This window comes from Neopsephotus bourkii, unplaced genomic scaffold (genome assembly GCF_033783945.1).
Source record: "Neopsephotus bourkii isolate Nb327-2 ecotype Australia unplaced genomic scaffold, CSIRO-AGI_Nbou_v1 NB_1663, whole genome shotgun sequence".
Lineage (NCBI taxonomy): Eukaryota > Metazoa > Chordata > Aves > Psittaciformes > Psittacidae > Neopsephotus > Neopsephotus bourkii.
The window spans coordinates 823,559-835,562 of NW_026902137.1; the positions used below are offsets into that span (position 1 = coordinate 823,559).

At 51.0% G+C, this 12,004-nt stretch overlaps 1 protein-coding gene across 5 annotated transcripts in view; it reads left to right on the plus strand.

Annotated features, from left to right (window-relative positions):
• Positions 1-12,004, plus strand: part of CBFA2T2 (CBFA2/RUNX1 partner transcriptional co-repressor 2) — a 61,609-nt gene that overhangs the window by 21,301 nt on the left and 28,304 nt on the right. The window contains exon 1 of one of the 5 annotated variants that reach the window (XM_061375612.1): positions 113-1,059. The exons of the other annotated variants lie outside the window; for them this stretch is intronic. The gene's annotated coding sequence lies outside the window, so the exon portion shown is untranslated. Of the gene's footprint in view, positions 1-112; positions 1,060-12,004 lie in introns of those variants that run through there. 5 annotated transcript variants of the gene reach the window in all.

A 12,004-nucleotide genomic window follows, 5' to 3' on the forward strand; every position in this document is an offset into this window, starting at 1 on the left:
GATGGGATTAGTCTGGGGCCTCCAGTTAATACCTGTTGTTCATGCTGCACATCGGGGAGCAGCTATTCAGAATGACCAGGGGGTTGTAGGTGGCAGAGCTGGGTGTTAATGGGAGGGGGAAGATGGTCAGATACGGCTGTGTCCAGTGGGTTTGTGTCCTGAGCCTCCCTTGCTGCTGTGAGATCCCTGCTGGCGTTTACTCCCTGTATAAACCAGTTCAGATTTATGTTTTCCTTGAACACTTCCTCTTCGATCCCAGTAATATGTTACACATTTAATCGCTCTTCTTTTGAATTTTCGGGTCCTCCTTTGGTACCCTCACAACATCAGTATCTTGTTATCTTGTTGTTGCTTCTAATTGCTAACACATGCCAGCTTTCCAGCGCCACAAACTCTGGCGCTGGGGCTTGGAGGGGAGTTTTACAGCGAAGATTTATGTGCATGGGGGAAACCTTCACAGGATTAATTCCCTCCTTTAGCCAACAGCTCATCCAGATTTCAAAATCGAGGGCTAAGATGAAGGCTGGGTTGCACCCAGCGCTGTGTAAAGGCAGAGTGGGTTTGGGGATGACCCGTGCTGATGAAACCCTCCTTTCCTCTCGCTGTTATTGCCGGCCATAAACAAATCCCTTGTATTTAACAAGTTAATGTCAGGCGGGCTGCGAGGCGCTGGTAGGTGTGTGCTTGGTGACATCAGCTGGCGAGCAGCCTGGCAGCAGCGGCGCAGGCAGGGAGCAGGCAGAGAGCCCAGGGTGTGTGCCTCTAAGCTGGGTATTCTGGCAAGGTGGAGAGCTGGTCTGTTTGGCAGGACCTTCCCATCTGGGATCCATCTGTGTTTCCCTGGAATCGGACAGGCGGCTCCAGGCAGTGAGAAATCGCAGATGTGCGGGACCTGACACATGTCCAGCTAATGAAAGGAGAAGGCAGGCTGGGCTCCGGCTGCGCTCGAAGATCACGAGTGGAGGAGGAGGAGGAGGAGGAAGAGCCCTTTTGCTTTATATTTCAAAGAAAATAGGTGTATCCACCAGCAGCTGGATCCTTGCAGCCTCGCTGTGTAGGGTAAGCAGAGAGGGGTCTGTTGTTAAAGGGGACTGGGTAAGGCGCAGTGGGGATGCTCGGGGGTGGGGGGATGCTGAGCTGCTGACAAGGAGCTTTGAGCAGCAATGTGGGGTTTGCTGGTGGTCCACGGAGAGCCTCAACCTTGAGCACAGGTAGAGGGAGAGGGTGGGAGCCTCCCATCCCTGCCTCCTGTCCTCTGCAGTGGCTCTGCCGGGGGAAACTTCAATAGAGGAGCCGGCGGCATGCGTGGATTCTGCAGCTGAAAAAACACTTAACTCTCTCGGAGGGGAGCTGAGCTGTGTTACGGCTCCTCTGTGTTGCTATGGAATGGGTGATTATTATCTTTTCCTGATTTGTATTTTCTCCCCCCCCCACCTCCCCGTGCGCAGAAGGCTGGGATTCGTGTGCTGGGGAAATGGGAGAAAGCAGGAAGAGATCTGTGTGTTTTAGCAGAACGCGTTTCTCTGCCGTACCGAGCCTTACTCTCATTTCTGCCTGCTGATAGTGAAGCTGGGGGGGTGTGGAATCTGCAGAGGTGGATTTCTTCCATCAGATCCCAAATTTCCTTAATGTTCTCTGTTTTCCATGCTCCTCTGCATTGTGGCAGAGGCTGCTGCTCCCTTTTTTGTCTTTGCGCTCCTTGAGCAGCAACTGATGCTACCAGCATCTAAATCTCTTGGATCAATTTTGTGCTACTAGAACACACTTCCCTGCCCTATATATTTCCACTGCTGGGATGCAGGCTGCTGTATTTTCACTTATTCCATTATAATCTCCTGATCCTCATGTGTATTTTAAACCTGCACATCCCTCCATCCCCTGATATTTTTGGGAAGGTTCAGTGGCTCAAATTGCTTCTCCAGCTCTTGGGGGTCCCTGTTGTTGTAGGGATCCCTCTTGTTGTAGGGATCCCTCTGTTGCATGTTTGCTGAGCTGCTGCCTGGCTCTGGGATATTACTGGCTTTTTCTCCCCCCTTCAGCCCTTGGTTCCTCTGTGATGGTACTCACAGCCCACTTTATGTGCTGGAGAAACCCTGCCCAGCCATGGGAGGTGCCCCAAAATCAGTGCTCAGAGTTTGGGGAGCTAAAATGTGGTTGAGGATCACTTGCTGTCAGGCTGGGAAAAGGGAGACGAGTACTTGCTAGGCTGGTGCAGGGTGATTCCCTTTGGGGCACTTTGCTGTTGCTTTGTCTGGGTTAGTTCTCGCTGTGCCAAGTGACAGGGATTCCCCAGGGAGAGCGCAGTGCAGCCTGGCCAGGTCCCTGGCAGGGTGCTGCATGGGCTGCAGCTCCACACTCCTCCTGCTCAGCCCCTGCGTGTGCCACCTTCAGGTTTCCCTTCTCTTGCAGCACACAAGCGTTTGGGTACAGGCTTTGAAAATCAGCTCTTGTAAGTCTGCTTCTACAGCATGGCAAACACCTCCCGAGCATCCCTCACAGCCTGGAGAGGAGGCAGGAGGAGTGTGTGCTGCCTGATGCTCTGCAGCTCTGTTTCACAAAGGAGGAATGAAACCCAGCAGATCTCCAGCCAAGCTGCACAGAGGGTGACGATCTCTGAAGGCAGAGAGCTGTGATCCTCTGTGCAGCTCTCCCAAAGACTTCCTGAATTTGGGAACGCCGCATGTTGGAGCATCTGCTCTCGTTGTCTCCATGCAGGTTGGGCTCTGAGGCAGCAGACAGAAGTTTTGCCGGCGTCAGGGCAGCAGGATTTGGACATGAAATAGCTGATTTACAGTGTCTTGCTTAAGCCCTGTGGGAAACTGGGTTTTCTTCTCAGATTTTCCTATTTTTTGAAAGGATTTGGTGTGCCTGACGGGCTGGTGCTCAGGTGAGAGCGGTGGTTGTGTTTGGGAAGAGAATCTGACTGGTTTGTGTTGGAAGGGACCCTAAAGCTCCTCAACCCCCTGCCACGGGCAGGGACACCTTCCACTGGAGCAGCTTGCTTCAAGCCCCTGTGTCCAACCTGGCCTTGAACACTGCCAGGGATGGGGCAGCCGTGCTCCATCATAGAGAAACCTGCAACTATGCAAAACTAAGAGACTGCAGTTTATGAACCAAGGTACAAGGGGTACAGCAGAGGCAGTGTGAGCAAACCCTGCCAACAGGGAAGTGCGGGAAGTCAAGTGAAGGATTCGGAGGGTCTGAGGAAGGAGCAGAGTCGCTAAAGGCAAGGAGAATAAATCGTTAATCTGAGAAGTCTGTTACACAGGGAATGCCCTGAGGAAGAGAGCAGAAACTCCATTTATTAGTGAAAAGGCCAGGCTGGGGCTGCCAAGTGAGGTTCTGCTCTGCCCAAGGCCTGGAGCCACAGCCCCTGCTCACTTCCAAGGCGCTGCTGCTATTTTTGCAAGTTGGATGTGCTGGTTTTTGCAGAGGCTCGTTTCAACCTGCTCCAGCCAGAAGCGAAGGGAGCTTTGCTCACGTGAATGTGGGGCAGGCTCTTGGCTTGTTCTTTCCCTTCTGTTTTACTCCTCTTACTCTTGCAGGACCAGTGTCCCCCGGAGAGCAGGGTTTCACTGCTGCTGCTGCCTTGTCTGTCCCATCACCGAGAGTCCCTCAGTATTTGACTGCTGCTTTACAGAGCTTTGTCACGCATTGCTGACAGTGGGGTTTGGCTTGTGGAGGTGATCACTGGAGGGGGACAGTAGGAAAGAGCGTTTCAGGAGCTATATTCAGGGCAACCAGCTCTTTGGTCCCTGAGTTGACCCAGAGAAGCAGCAGCAGCAGCATGCAGGAGGCAGCGCGCTCCCACGGCTCTCGCTGGGATGGGTGAGCCAGGTGGCCTCTTGTTTTTTCCAGCTCTGTTTTTTTTAGGGTTTGGCTAAAACACAAGATTTGTTTGACGTGTATGCGCGATGTTTATAGTGGTGCTGGAGAGCTGAAGGAAGTCATTTGAGGACTTGGGCATATGTAGCAGATTTAAGGCAACGCAGGCTGGTTCTGAAACCCAAACGGAGATGCTCGTAATCTGTTGCCTGTTGGGTCGTTTTCCCATAATAAGAGCTGGCTTATCTATACTGGTTCTGGGCTAGATCATAAGCTTGCCTTTATCCTAGCATCTAGTAACTGCTTCCATATCCGACTGCTTGTTAGAAGCTAGGTATGAAATGTGTTTTGACAGACACTCCAGAGCAGTCCCTGGGGGCAGCATCACTGCAGGTCTCTGGGAGCTTGGGCAACTGCTATTTTTTGTCTTCATTCATGCAGCATCCAGGGAAAGGCTGGAAAAACCTTTGTTTAGAGCAAAAGAGAAGCCAGGAAGCACTGGTGAGTGATGATCCTGCAGCTGTAGTGCAGCACGGAGAACTTTGGGTTCTGTTCCTGGGTCTGCAAGCAATTTTCTAAGGCAGGGCCTTGACATCAGCAGTGTTTTGTGTGTTGGTGGCTCCTGCCTGAATGGGGAAGAGTCATTTCAAAGCATTTTAAAGTGTTACAGTCATGCCTTTTACTAGGCTGGGCAGTGGTGGTTTTGCAAGGCAAGTGTAAGGTTTTACAATAACATGCATTGAATTTCCTTGGTGTGCTCCCATGCGGGACTCCAGTCCTTCATGGCTGTAACAGGACTTGTGCTGTTGAAGGAGGATGCTCACAGGAAGAACCAGGGCTGTTGCAGATCTGCTGCTCTGTTGCTCTCCACTCTTATGGAAACTACAAAGCTGAGAGTCAGTTTTCCTTCCAGCAACAGGCTGCCACAACCTGATGGTGGGATGCTGCCTATCTGTCCCTTTCAAAGGCATCTCTTTCACCATAACCAACCCAAGAATCATGGAATCATAGACTGGCTAGGGTTGGGTAGGACCTGAAGATCATCCAGTTCCAACCCCCTGTCATGGGCATGGATACCTAACAACTAAACCATGTCACCCAAGGCTCTGTCCAGCCTGGCCTTGAACAGTGCAGGGATGGGGCAGCCACAGCTTCTCTGGGCACCCTGTGCCAGTGCCTCAGCACCCTCACAGGGAAGAGCTTTTTCCTTGTATCTAACCCGAGCATCCCCTGTGTCAGTTTGAATCCATCACCCCTGTCCTGTCACTGCAGCCCCTCTCCAGCATCCAGGAGCCCTCAGGGGCATACCCGAGCATCCCCTGTGTCAGTTTGAACCCATCACCCCTGTCCTGTCACTGCAGCCCCTCTCCAGCATCCAGGAGCCCTCAGGAGCGCACCCGAGCATCCCCTGTGTCAGTTTGAACCCATCACCCCTGTCCTGTCACTGCTGCCCCTCTCCAGCACCCAGGAGCCCTCAGGGGCGCACCCGAGCATCCCCTGTGTCAGTTTGAACCCATCACCCCTGTCCTGTCACTGCAGCCCCTCTCCAGCACCCAGGAGCCCTCAGGGGCGCTGAGCCCCATCCTTGAGCTCGCCCCAAGCCACGGGCAAGCGGTGGCAGCGCCCCAGCCCCTCTCAACCTGTTGCAGCGAGCGGCTCTGGAGCTGGAGCCGGGGCTGCGGACGGGGGGACGGGGGCTGCGCGCAGCAGATGTGCCGCGGCCGCGTGCCGGCTCCGTGCCGCTGCTCCCGGCGCCAGGTGCAGCCATTGTTCCCGCTGGGCCCCATTCATCCCGCCTCGGCTGCCGCTCCCGCATTGTTCCTGCAGGAAATTAGCATTAAAAACCCATCCGAAACCCCCATGTCCCTCAACTGCAGGTGACTGTTATTGGCCCCAGCTGCCACCCTTGTGCCTGATTACTTCCATATGGGCTTGTGGCAAGAAGTACGATCCACTTATTGATTTTTTTTTTTTCCCCTTAATATATTTCTTTTTCTCCCCTTTTTTTCTCCCCCCTCCCACCCAGCACAGACACTTCAGCAAGGAACAAAACCCTGATTCTCTTAAGCCCCCGACAGGCTCCAGTTGCTGTTACAACTGGGATGAACGTTTTCCAAGCAGAGCTAATTACACCCCCTCCCTGCTTGCTTCCTTTCTTCAGTGCCCACCCCATAAATGTAAAACAACCAGAGGGCAATTGGTGGTAAATGAAATCTTTGCAGTGTCCTGAGAGGAGGGTTTCTTGCTGAGCAGGAAGGAGTCTGCTGGGCTTTAGATGTTGGGTAATTTGGGGTAATGTGGGGTGGGGTTGGGGTTTTTTAACTAGAAGATGGGCAACTGGGCTCTGGGCTATTGCTGCAGCGCTGATCAATGGGATACACGGTCCCGACCTGGATCTGGGGAGAAAAGGGAACAGTAATTGAATAAGTGGGTTGTTAACTTGTGAGTGTGGTCAGTTATTGAGAGGAGCCAAAGAGAAACTCCCCACCAGCTGTGGTTACAACCTTCTAGGAGCAAGGGGTTTTTTCTCCTGGTACAATTCACCAGCGGGGCAGCAGCTTGCAGGAAGCCTCCACATCTCTTCTGGCAGAGTGGGTTTGCCTCAAGGTGAGATGTGCTGCAGTTAGGAGAGAGGAGGGGGGCATTTCCTGCTGCCCTACCTAGGATTTGAACATGAACCTGTTCTGCAGAGCATCTCCATCGAGCTGGGTCATGTCCTGTGGCACGGGGACCAGTCCACACAGCCCTGACCTGCTTTGTGCCATGGGGGGAGTGGCGGCTTGTCTCTGCACTGGAGGCAGCAGGCATAGCTTTTCTTTGTGCTTCTGTCCCAACAGCTGAGATGACAGAGCTCTGTTGGTTGATCGAGGTGTTTACTTCTATGGAGAAACATTGGGTTTCCCTTATGACACAGTGGGCACCCCAAAAGGAGTTTGGTTATGCTGCAGTGTTGTAGCTGATGAGGTTTATGCTTGTGGCTCCTGACAGAGCAGCTTGCTGGGGGATGATGGTGCTCCAAGCACCATGACCAAGGCGTTGCATGCTCCTGCCTGGGCCTGTGCAGGCTGCCTGAAGATGAAAAGCCCATCAAAAAGCCCCATAAGCCTCAGCTGTTGAGGCTTGTTCATAGGTAACCAGTAGATTTTGTGTCTTTGAATTCTTGTTGGTGTCTCAGCAGCCATTTCCATGGGATCTGTGTTGTTCCCCGCTAGTGAATGCACTGGGCAGCGCTGGAGTGTGAGCACTGAGGAGGGTGCTCCAGCATGACAGCAGTGCCGCGGTCTCCTGTTGTGGCACAGATACATGTATGCAAACCTCCAGCTAGGAAAGATCCTAGATGTGCTCTTCTCTCCTCGGAGCAGGACATGGAAAACACATTCAAAACAGAGAATGACTTTTTATTTGGATAACAGAGCTCCATTGGTCAAAGAGCCCCTGTTCCTGCTCTGGAGGTAGATGCTGTAGTGAGTCTTTGGGAAGGGCTGGGGCTTGGCTGCTTTACCTCAAGGTTATGAATACAAATGGAATGGACTTGACCTGAGACTTTGCGTCTCAGCGCTTTGTCAGCATTTGTCAGGTTGACCTCCACCTTGAGGAGCATCCTGCCTTGATGGATGGAACCCACCAATGTAGTTTGTGAGAAGGATTACGCCAAATCCTGGTTGGTATCTGAGGAGATGGGTTTAGCTGAAGTACTCTGGTTATTCACTGCACTTCCTGGCACGGACCTGTCCTGGCTTGGCTGCCCGGGCTGGACCACCCCGAAATGCTGCAGGTTGTGCACATCTGGTTGTAGACTTCAAGCCCATCCCCTTAGAGGTCCTGTGCAGTTGAAGCAGGTCAGCAGGGTGGATGAAGCTAGCAACACAGCCTGATCAAGTAGCTGGAGCGGTTTTCTTCATCCTTGTTTTGAACCCTTCAAAGTCACATCTCAAACTTAGGGGGTTTCTTCTCCCTAATTAAATTAACAGGCCATATGGTGTTTACTGTGCGCGCCTGCAATATGGAAGGAGCTACCTCCTGGATCACTTTCTTTTTTCAGGAGAAGCTGCTTTACCTGATGGCACTGTTCCGCAATGTTCTTTTCAGCAGCAGGCAGGGGTTATTTCCGCCACCTCGCTGCTGGTGGTGTCACCTCCACATCCTGGCCATGAGCAGCAGCGTGACCTTTGCTGGTTCTGCACCCACCTTTGTCTTCTCCTGGCCTCTGTAATCCCAGTTTGCTGCTGAGTGGGAGTGTGTACAGGTCGGGAGGTTAGGGTTAGGGTTGTAGGTAGTCATGCAGGTAATGAGTCCTGTTCTTAGAGCTGAGGAACACAGGAAACAACGCAGGGTGCGGGGTTTTTGGGGGTGGTGGTGTTACTTTGAGCAATTCCCACAAATCTTTTTGTTGAGGAACAACAGGAATGTGTGAAACTCAAAGTTTTGTTCTTTATTAAGGGACTGCTCAAGCAAAAAAAAGTTACTTTGCATGTGCTCCTTTATCTTTACATGAAATCTGGAGGAGGAAATGAAGAGCTTGAGGATGAAAACCGTTGGTTTATTATCAGCCCCTTGCATTTGGATGAACAAGAAAGTAGGGTAGGAATCTTTAAAACAGTAGGAGAAATGAGGCAATGGGAAGTCTTAGATTTGGCTGTTTTCAGCTACTCTTAACTCATTGAGTAGGGTTTTTTGGTGAGTATGGTTCTGGTGTGTGAGTGGACTTTGCTGTGAGCTCCTCCTGCATCTCTCCCATGGTCTACATTAACCTTTCTCTACAACCTTAACTCATTGGCATGTCTTTTCTGTAGGGACTTGGTGCCCAAAGGGGAGCTGGGTGACCCTTCATCTTCAGCCAGGCTCAGCTTGTTCAGGGGTATCTGAGCTCCCAGAAACAAGATCCATTTGTGTGTGCTGAAAACACCCTGCCACATTAGCATATTCCTTGTAACGTATGCTCCAAGGGTGTTTCTTTGCAGAGAAGCCTCTCTAAAGATAGCATCGTGAAGTTCTGTGTTGTCAACCAGGGACACTTGATCTAAAAAACAACATTTGATACACAGACAAGGTTTGCAAGTGCCATCTGGATCCTGGGAGAGGAGCTGGGTTGTCTCTGTTTTGCATACACTCGCCAGGGGAAAAGAACAGGGACGTGCAGGCAGACTTAATTCTTCAGGATCACCTGGGCAGAACTGTTTAGTCCACACGAATGTCCTCGGTGATATGGGACACCAGTGTAATCCCATACCCCCGGGCAGCATGTGCTGCTGCGCTGCTGTGGGGTGCTGGGGATAATTCTGTAGGTGAGTGGTTTATTTATTGAAACCCCATGGAATCAGTTTCATGGAATCAGTTCTTTGGAGCCAGTAATATTTTAATCTTCCATCAAGCCTACTGCAAGGCAGAACCTGCAAATCATTGAACCCCAGCCGGGTTTGTGTTGGAAGGGACCTTAAAGCCCATCCAGTTCCATCCCCTGCCACGGGCAGGGACCCCTTCCACTGGAGCAGCTTGCTCCAAGCCCCTGTGTCCAACCTGCCCTTGAACACTGCCCGGGATGGGGCAGCCACAGCTTCTCTGGGCACCCTGTGCCAGCGCCTCAGCACCTTCACAGGGAGCAACTTCTGCCTTATATCTAACCTGAACTTCCCCTGTTTAAGTTTAAACCCATTTCTCCTTGTCCTGTTGCTACAGTTGCTGATGAATGAGCATGTTTCTGGGAGGTGGGATGTAGGGTATGCAGATGTCATTGGCTGGCTTCAGTTCTGCGTGGTGGAGAGGCCATCCTCGGTACCACACTAGTACGAAGAGCAGAAAGCTGAAGACACGAACATCTCACATCGCTCTGGACAGAACAGCAAAATCACTGTCCACATCTTCCCAGGGATGTGTAGGTTAGAAAACATATTTTACTTCAGGGCCTATTTCTTGACTTCCCTCTTGTATGCAAAGCTCATTTGCCTAATGGACTGGTGAGTGTAATTGAAAGGCAGCCTGCACTTACATGATAGTGAGGTCTCACCTGTGCCCAGGCACAGATGGGGCTCTGCTCACTGCTGCAGCATTACAGGAAATTTATAGGCACTGTGTCACAGGCTTTGCTGTGACCAGGAGGAAAACAGCAGCTTAAAACAAACCTGAGGCTTTGCTGGTGGGTATTTTGTTGTTTGTGGTGTGGGCTGTGTTTCCTGGGCTTGCAGTCTTGGTGGTTGTGCTTCTTGCTTAACATTGCCCTTCCCTTATGCTCCAGCCGATGGTGAGTAGGCTGGTGCAGGTTGCTAGTAACTAGGTTAGGACCCTAAGAATGATGAGTTGGTTGGAAAGTTTTTTCTGTGCTGTGTTGCACGATGCTTTGAAAGCAAGCGCATCAGCAGCTGAGCCAACACCTTCACTCTATGGTCCCTGAAGGTCCCTGTGCATCACTGAACCTCCAGAGGTTATCCATGGAAAATCGCCACCTCTGCTGCCCATTAGAGTGAGTGGAAGGAGGCACAGCAGAGGCAGTTATTGCCGTGCATCTGTCTCTGCTGGGGTTGTTCCCTGAAGAGACCAAGAAGTAGTGAGCTTTAATGGTTCTCCTGTGCACCCCTATTTCCCCGTGCCTGGGCTCTGCAGGAGGTGCTGTGCTTGTGTCAGCTCCTACAGGTATGTAGGTGTCCGTCTACATCATCAGGCTCCTGAACACCTATAAACCCCATCCTTAGATGCATTGTTCCTATGTTTCCAGCTCTGTGGGATAGTGGAAAGTTTTCCTCATGCTTGGGGCGAAGGGGAAGAGCAGTTTGTCTTGTGATGTGAGGATTTTTAAGCAGCAGAATTGTCATCTTGGCAGGGCTCGATGTGTGTCATTGATCGGGAGTGACTATTAGCTGGGCAGCAGTTAATGTACTTAGCACCCAAATAGATGAAGCATGATCTCTAAAGTGCCAGCTTGATTCGTGGTGTGATGAGTGAGTCTTGGCTACCTTAGGGACATCAACAGGGCAGAAAGATGGGTGGTGGTGCAGCATTGCCAGCATCAGTGCAAGGGCTGCAGTAGTAAAGCCACCATGGGGTGAGGGATGCTTGTGGACCTCGGTTCGGACTCAGGCGCTTGTAGGAAGTTGTAAGTAATGGGGATGAAAAAGACTTCCCAAGTTCCTCTTTTCCATGTGCCTCCTTGATTTCTTGGGTAAAGCTTGGTGAAACTTTAGCCCTGGAGCTGGCTGCTGGTGGGTGAGCTCCTGCTCTTCAGCTTCCATCCAGAGAAGGGAGACTCCCTGCTGGACTCTGCTTTACGTTTGGAAGAGAGAGCGAATGGTATGACTTCAGGGCCCCAAGGGGGGCTGTTTTCTGTTTCCTTCCTTGCTTACTTCATTTGGGGTATGTGGTAGAACTTGGCTAGTGCTTTGTTTGGGGGTGGATTTTGAATTTGTTTTGGTTTCAGCAGAAAGGACCATTGTTTTCATCTAAAGTAGCCCTTTGACTATGAGCTTCTGGACTGCTTCCTTCTCCAGATGGTTGGGACTTGAACCTACTCTGTGCTTAACAAACACTTTGGGTTTGGTTTTTTTTCCTAGCTTAATTTAAGCTTTTAGTAATAGCTTTGGATGTCCTTGGTATTCTTTGTGCCTCTCTGTGGTTGAAGTGATTGTTAGGGATTAAATGTGGTTTTCTGCCTTTAGATCTTCTCCCTTCTGTAAGAAATAGCTTTGCTTTGTAAAGAGCCATTATTTAGCAGTTACTGGTGCTAGTGCTTGGGCTGCTGGTGCTGGTACTTCGAGCCTGTCTTGTATGCATTGATTTTTACAGCCTCAGTTCCTGTGTTACGCAGTTGGGCTATTTTCTACTCGCTGGATACCCTCACCCCTTAGACACCATGTCTGCTGCACCAGTTCCCATTAGCTTCAGATCCCCACACGCTCACTGCTATTCATGATGCTATAAGAAATCCACATTTTCTCAGTGCTGGCTTGTTTTTGAGGTCAGTGGTGGCTTTTTTAGGTTGATCTATAGTGGTGGGAACCAAATTGTCAAGCAGCAGGGCTTGGGAAGATGGAGGAGTGAGAGAGGGATGTATTCTTAGATTGTTGGTGTAAATCTTCTAACTTAATCCTCCTCCTGTACATCTTTAGTAACCAGGTTTCAAGTTCTTAAATCTTCAATTACTGGGTGATTTTAAGAGGACTCATAGAATGGTTTGAGTTGGAAAGGACTT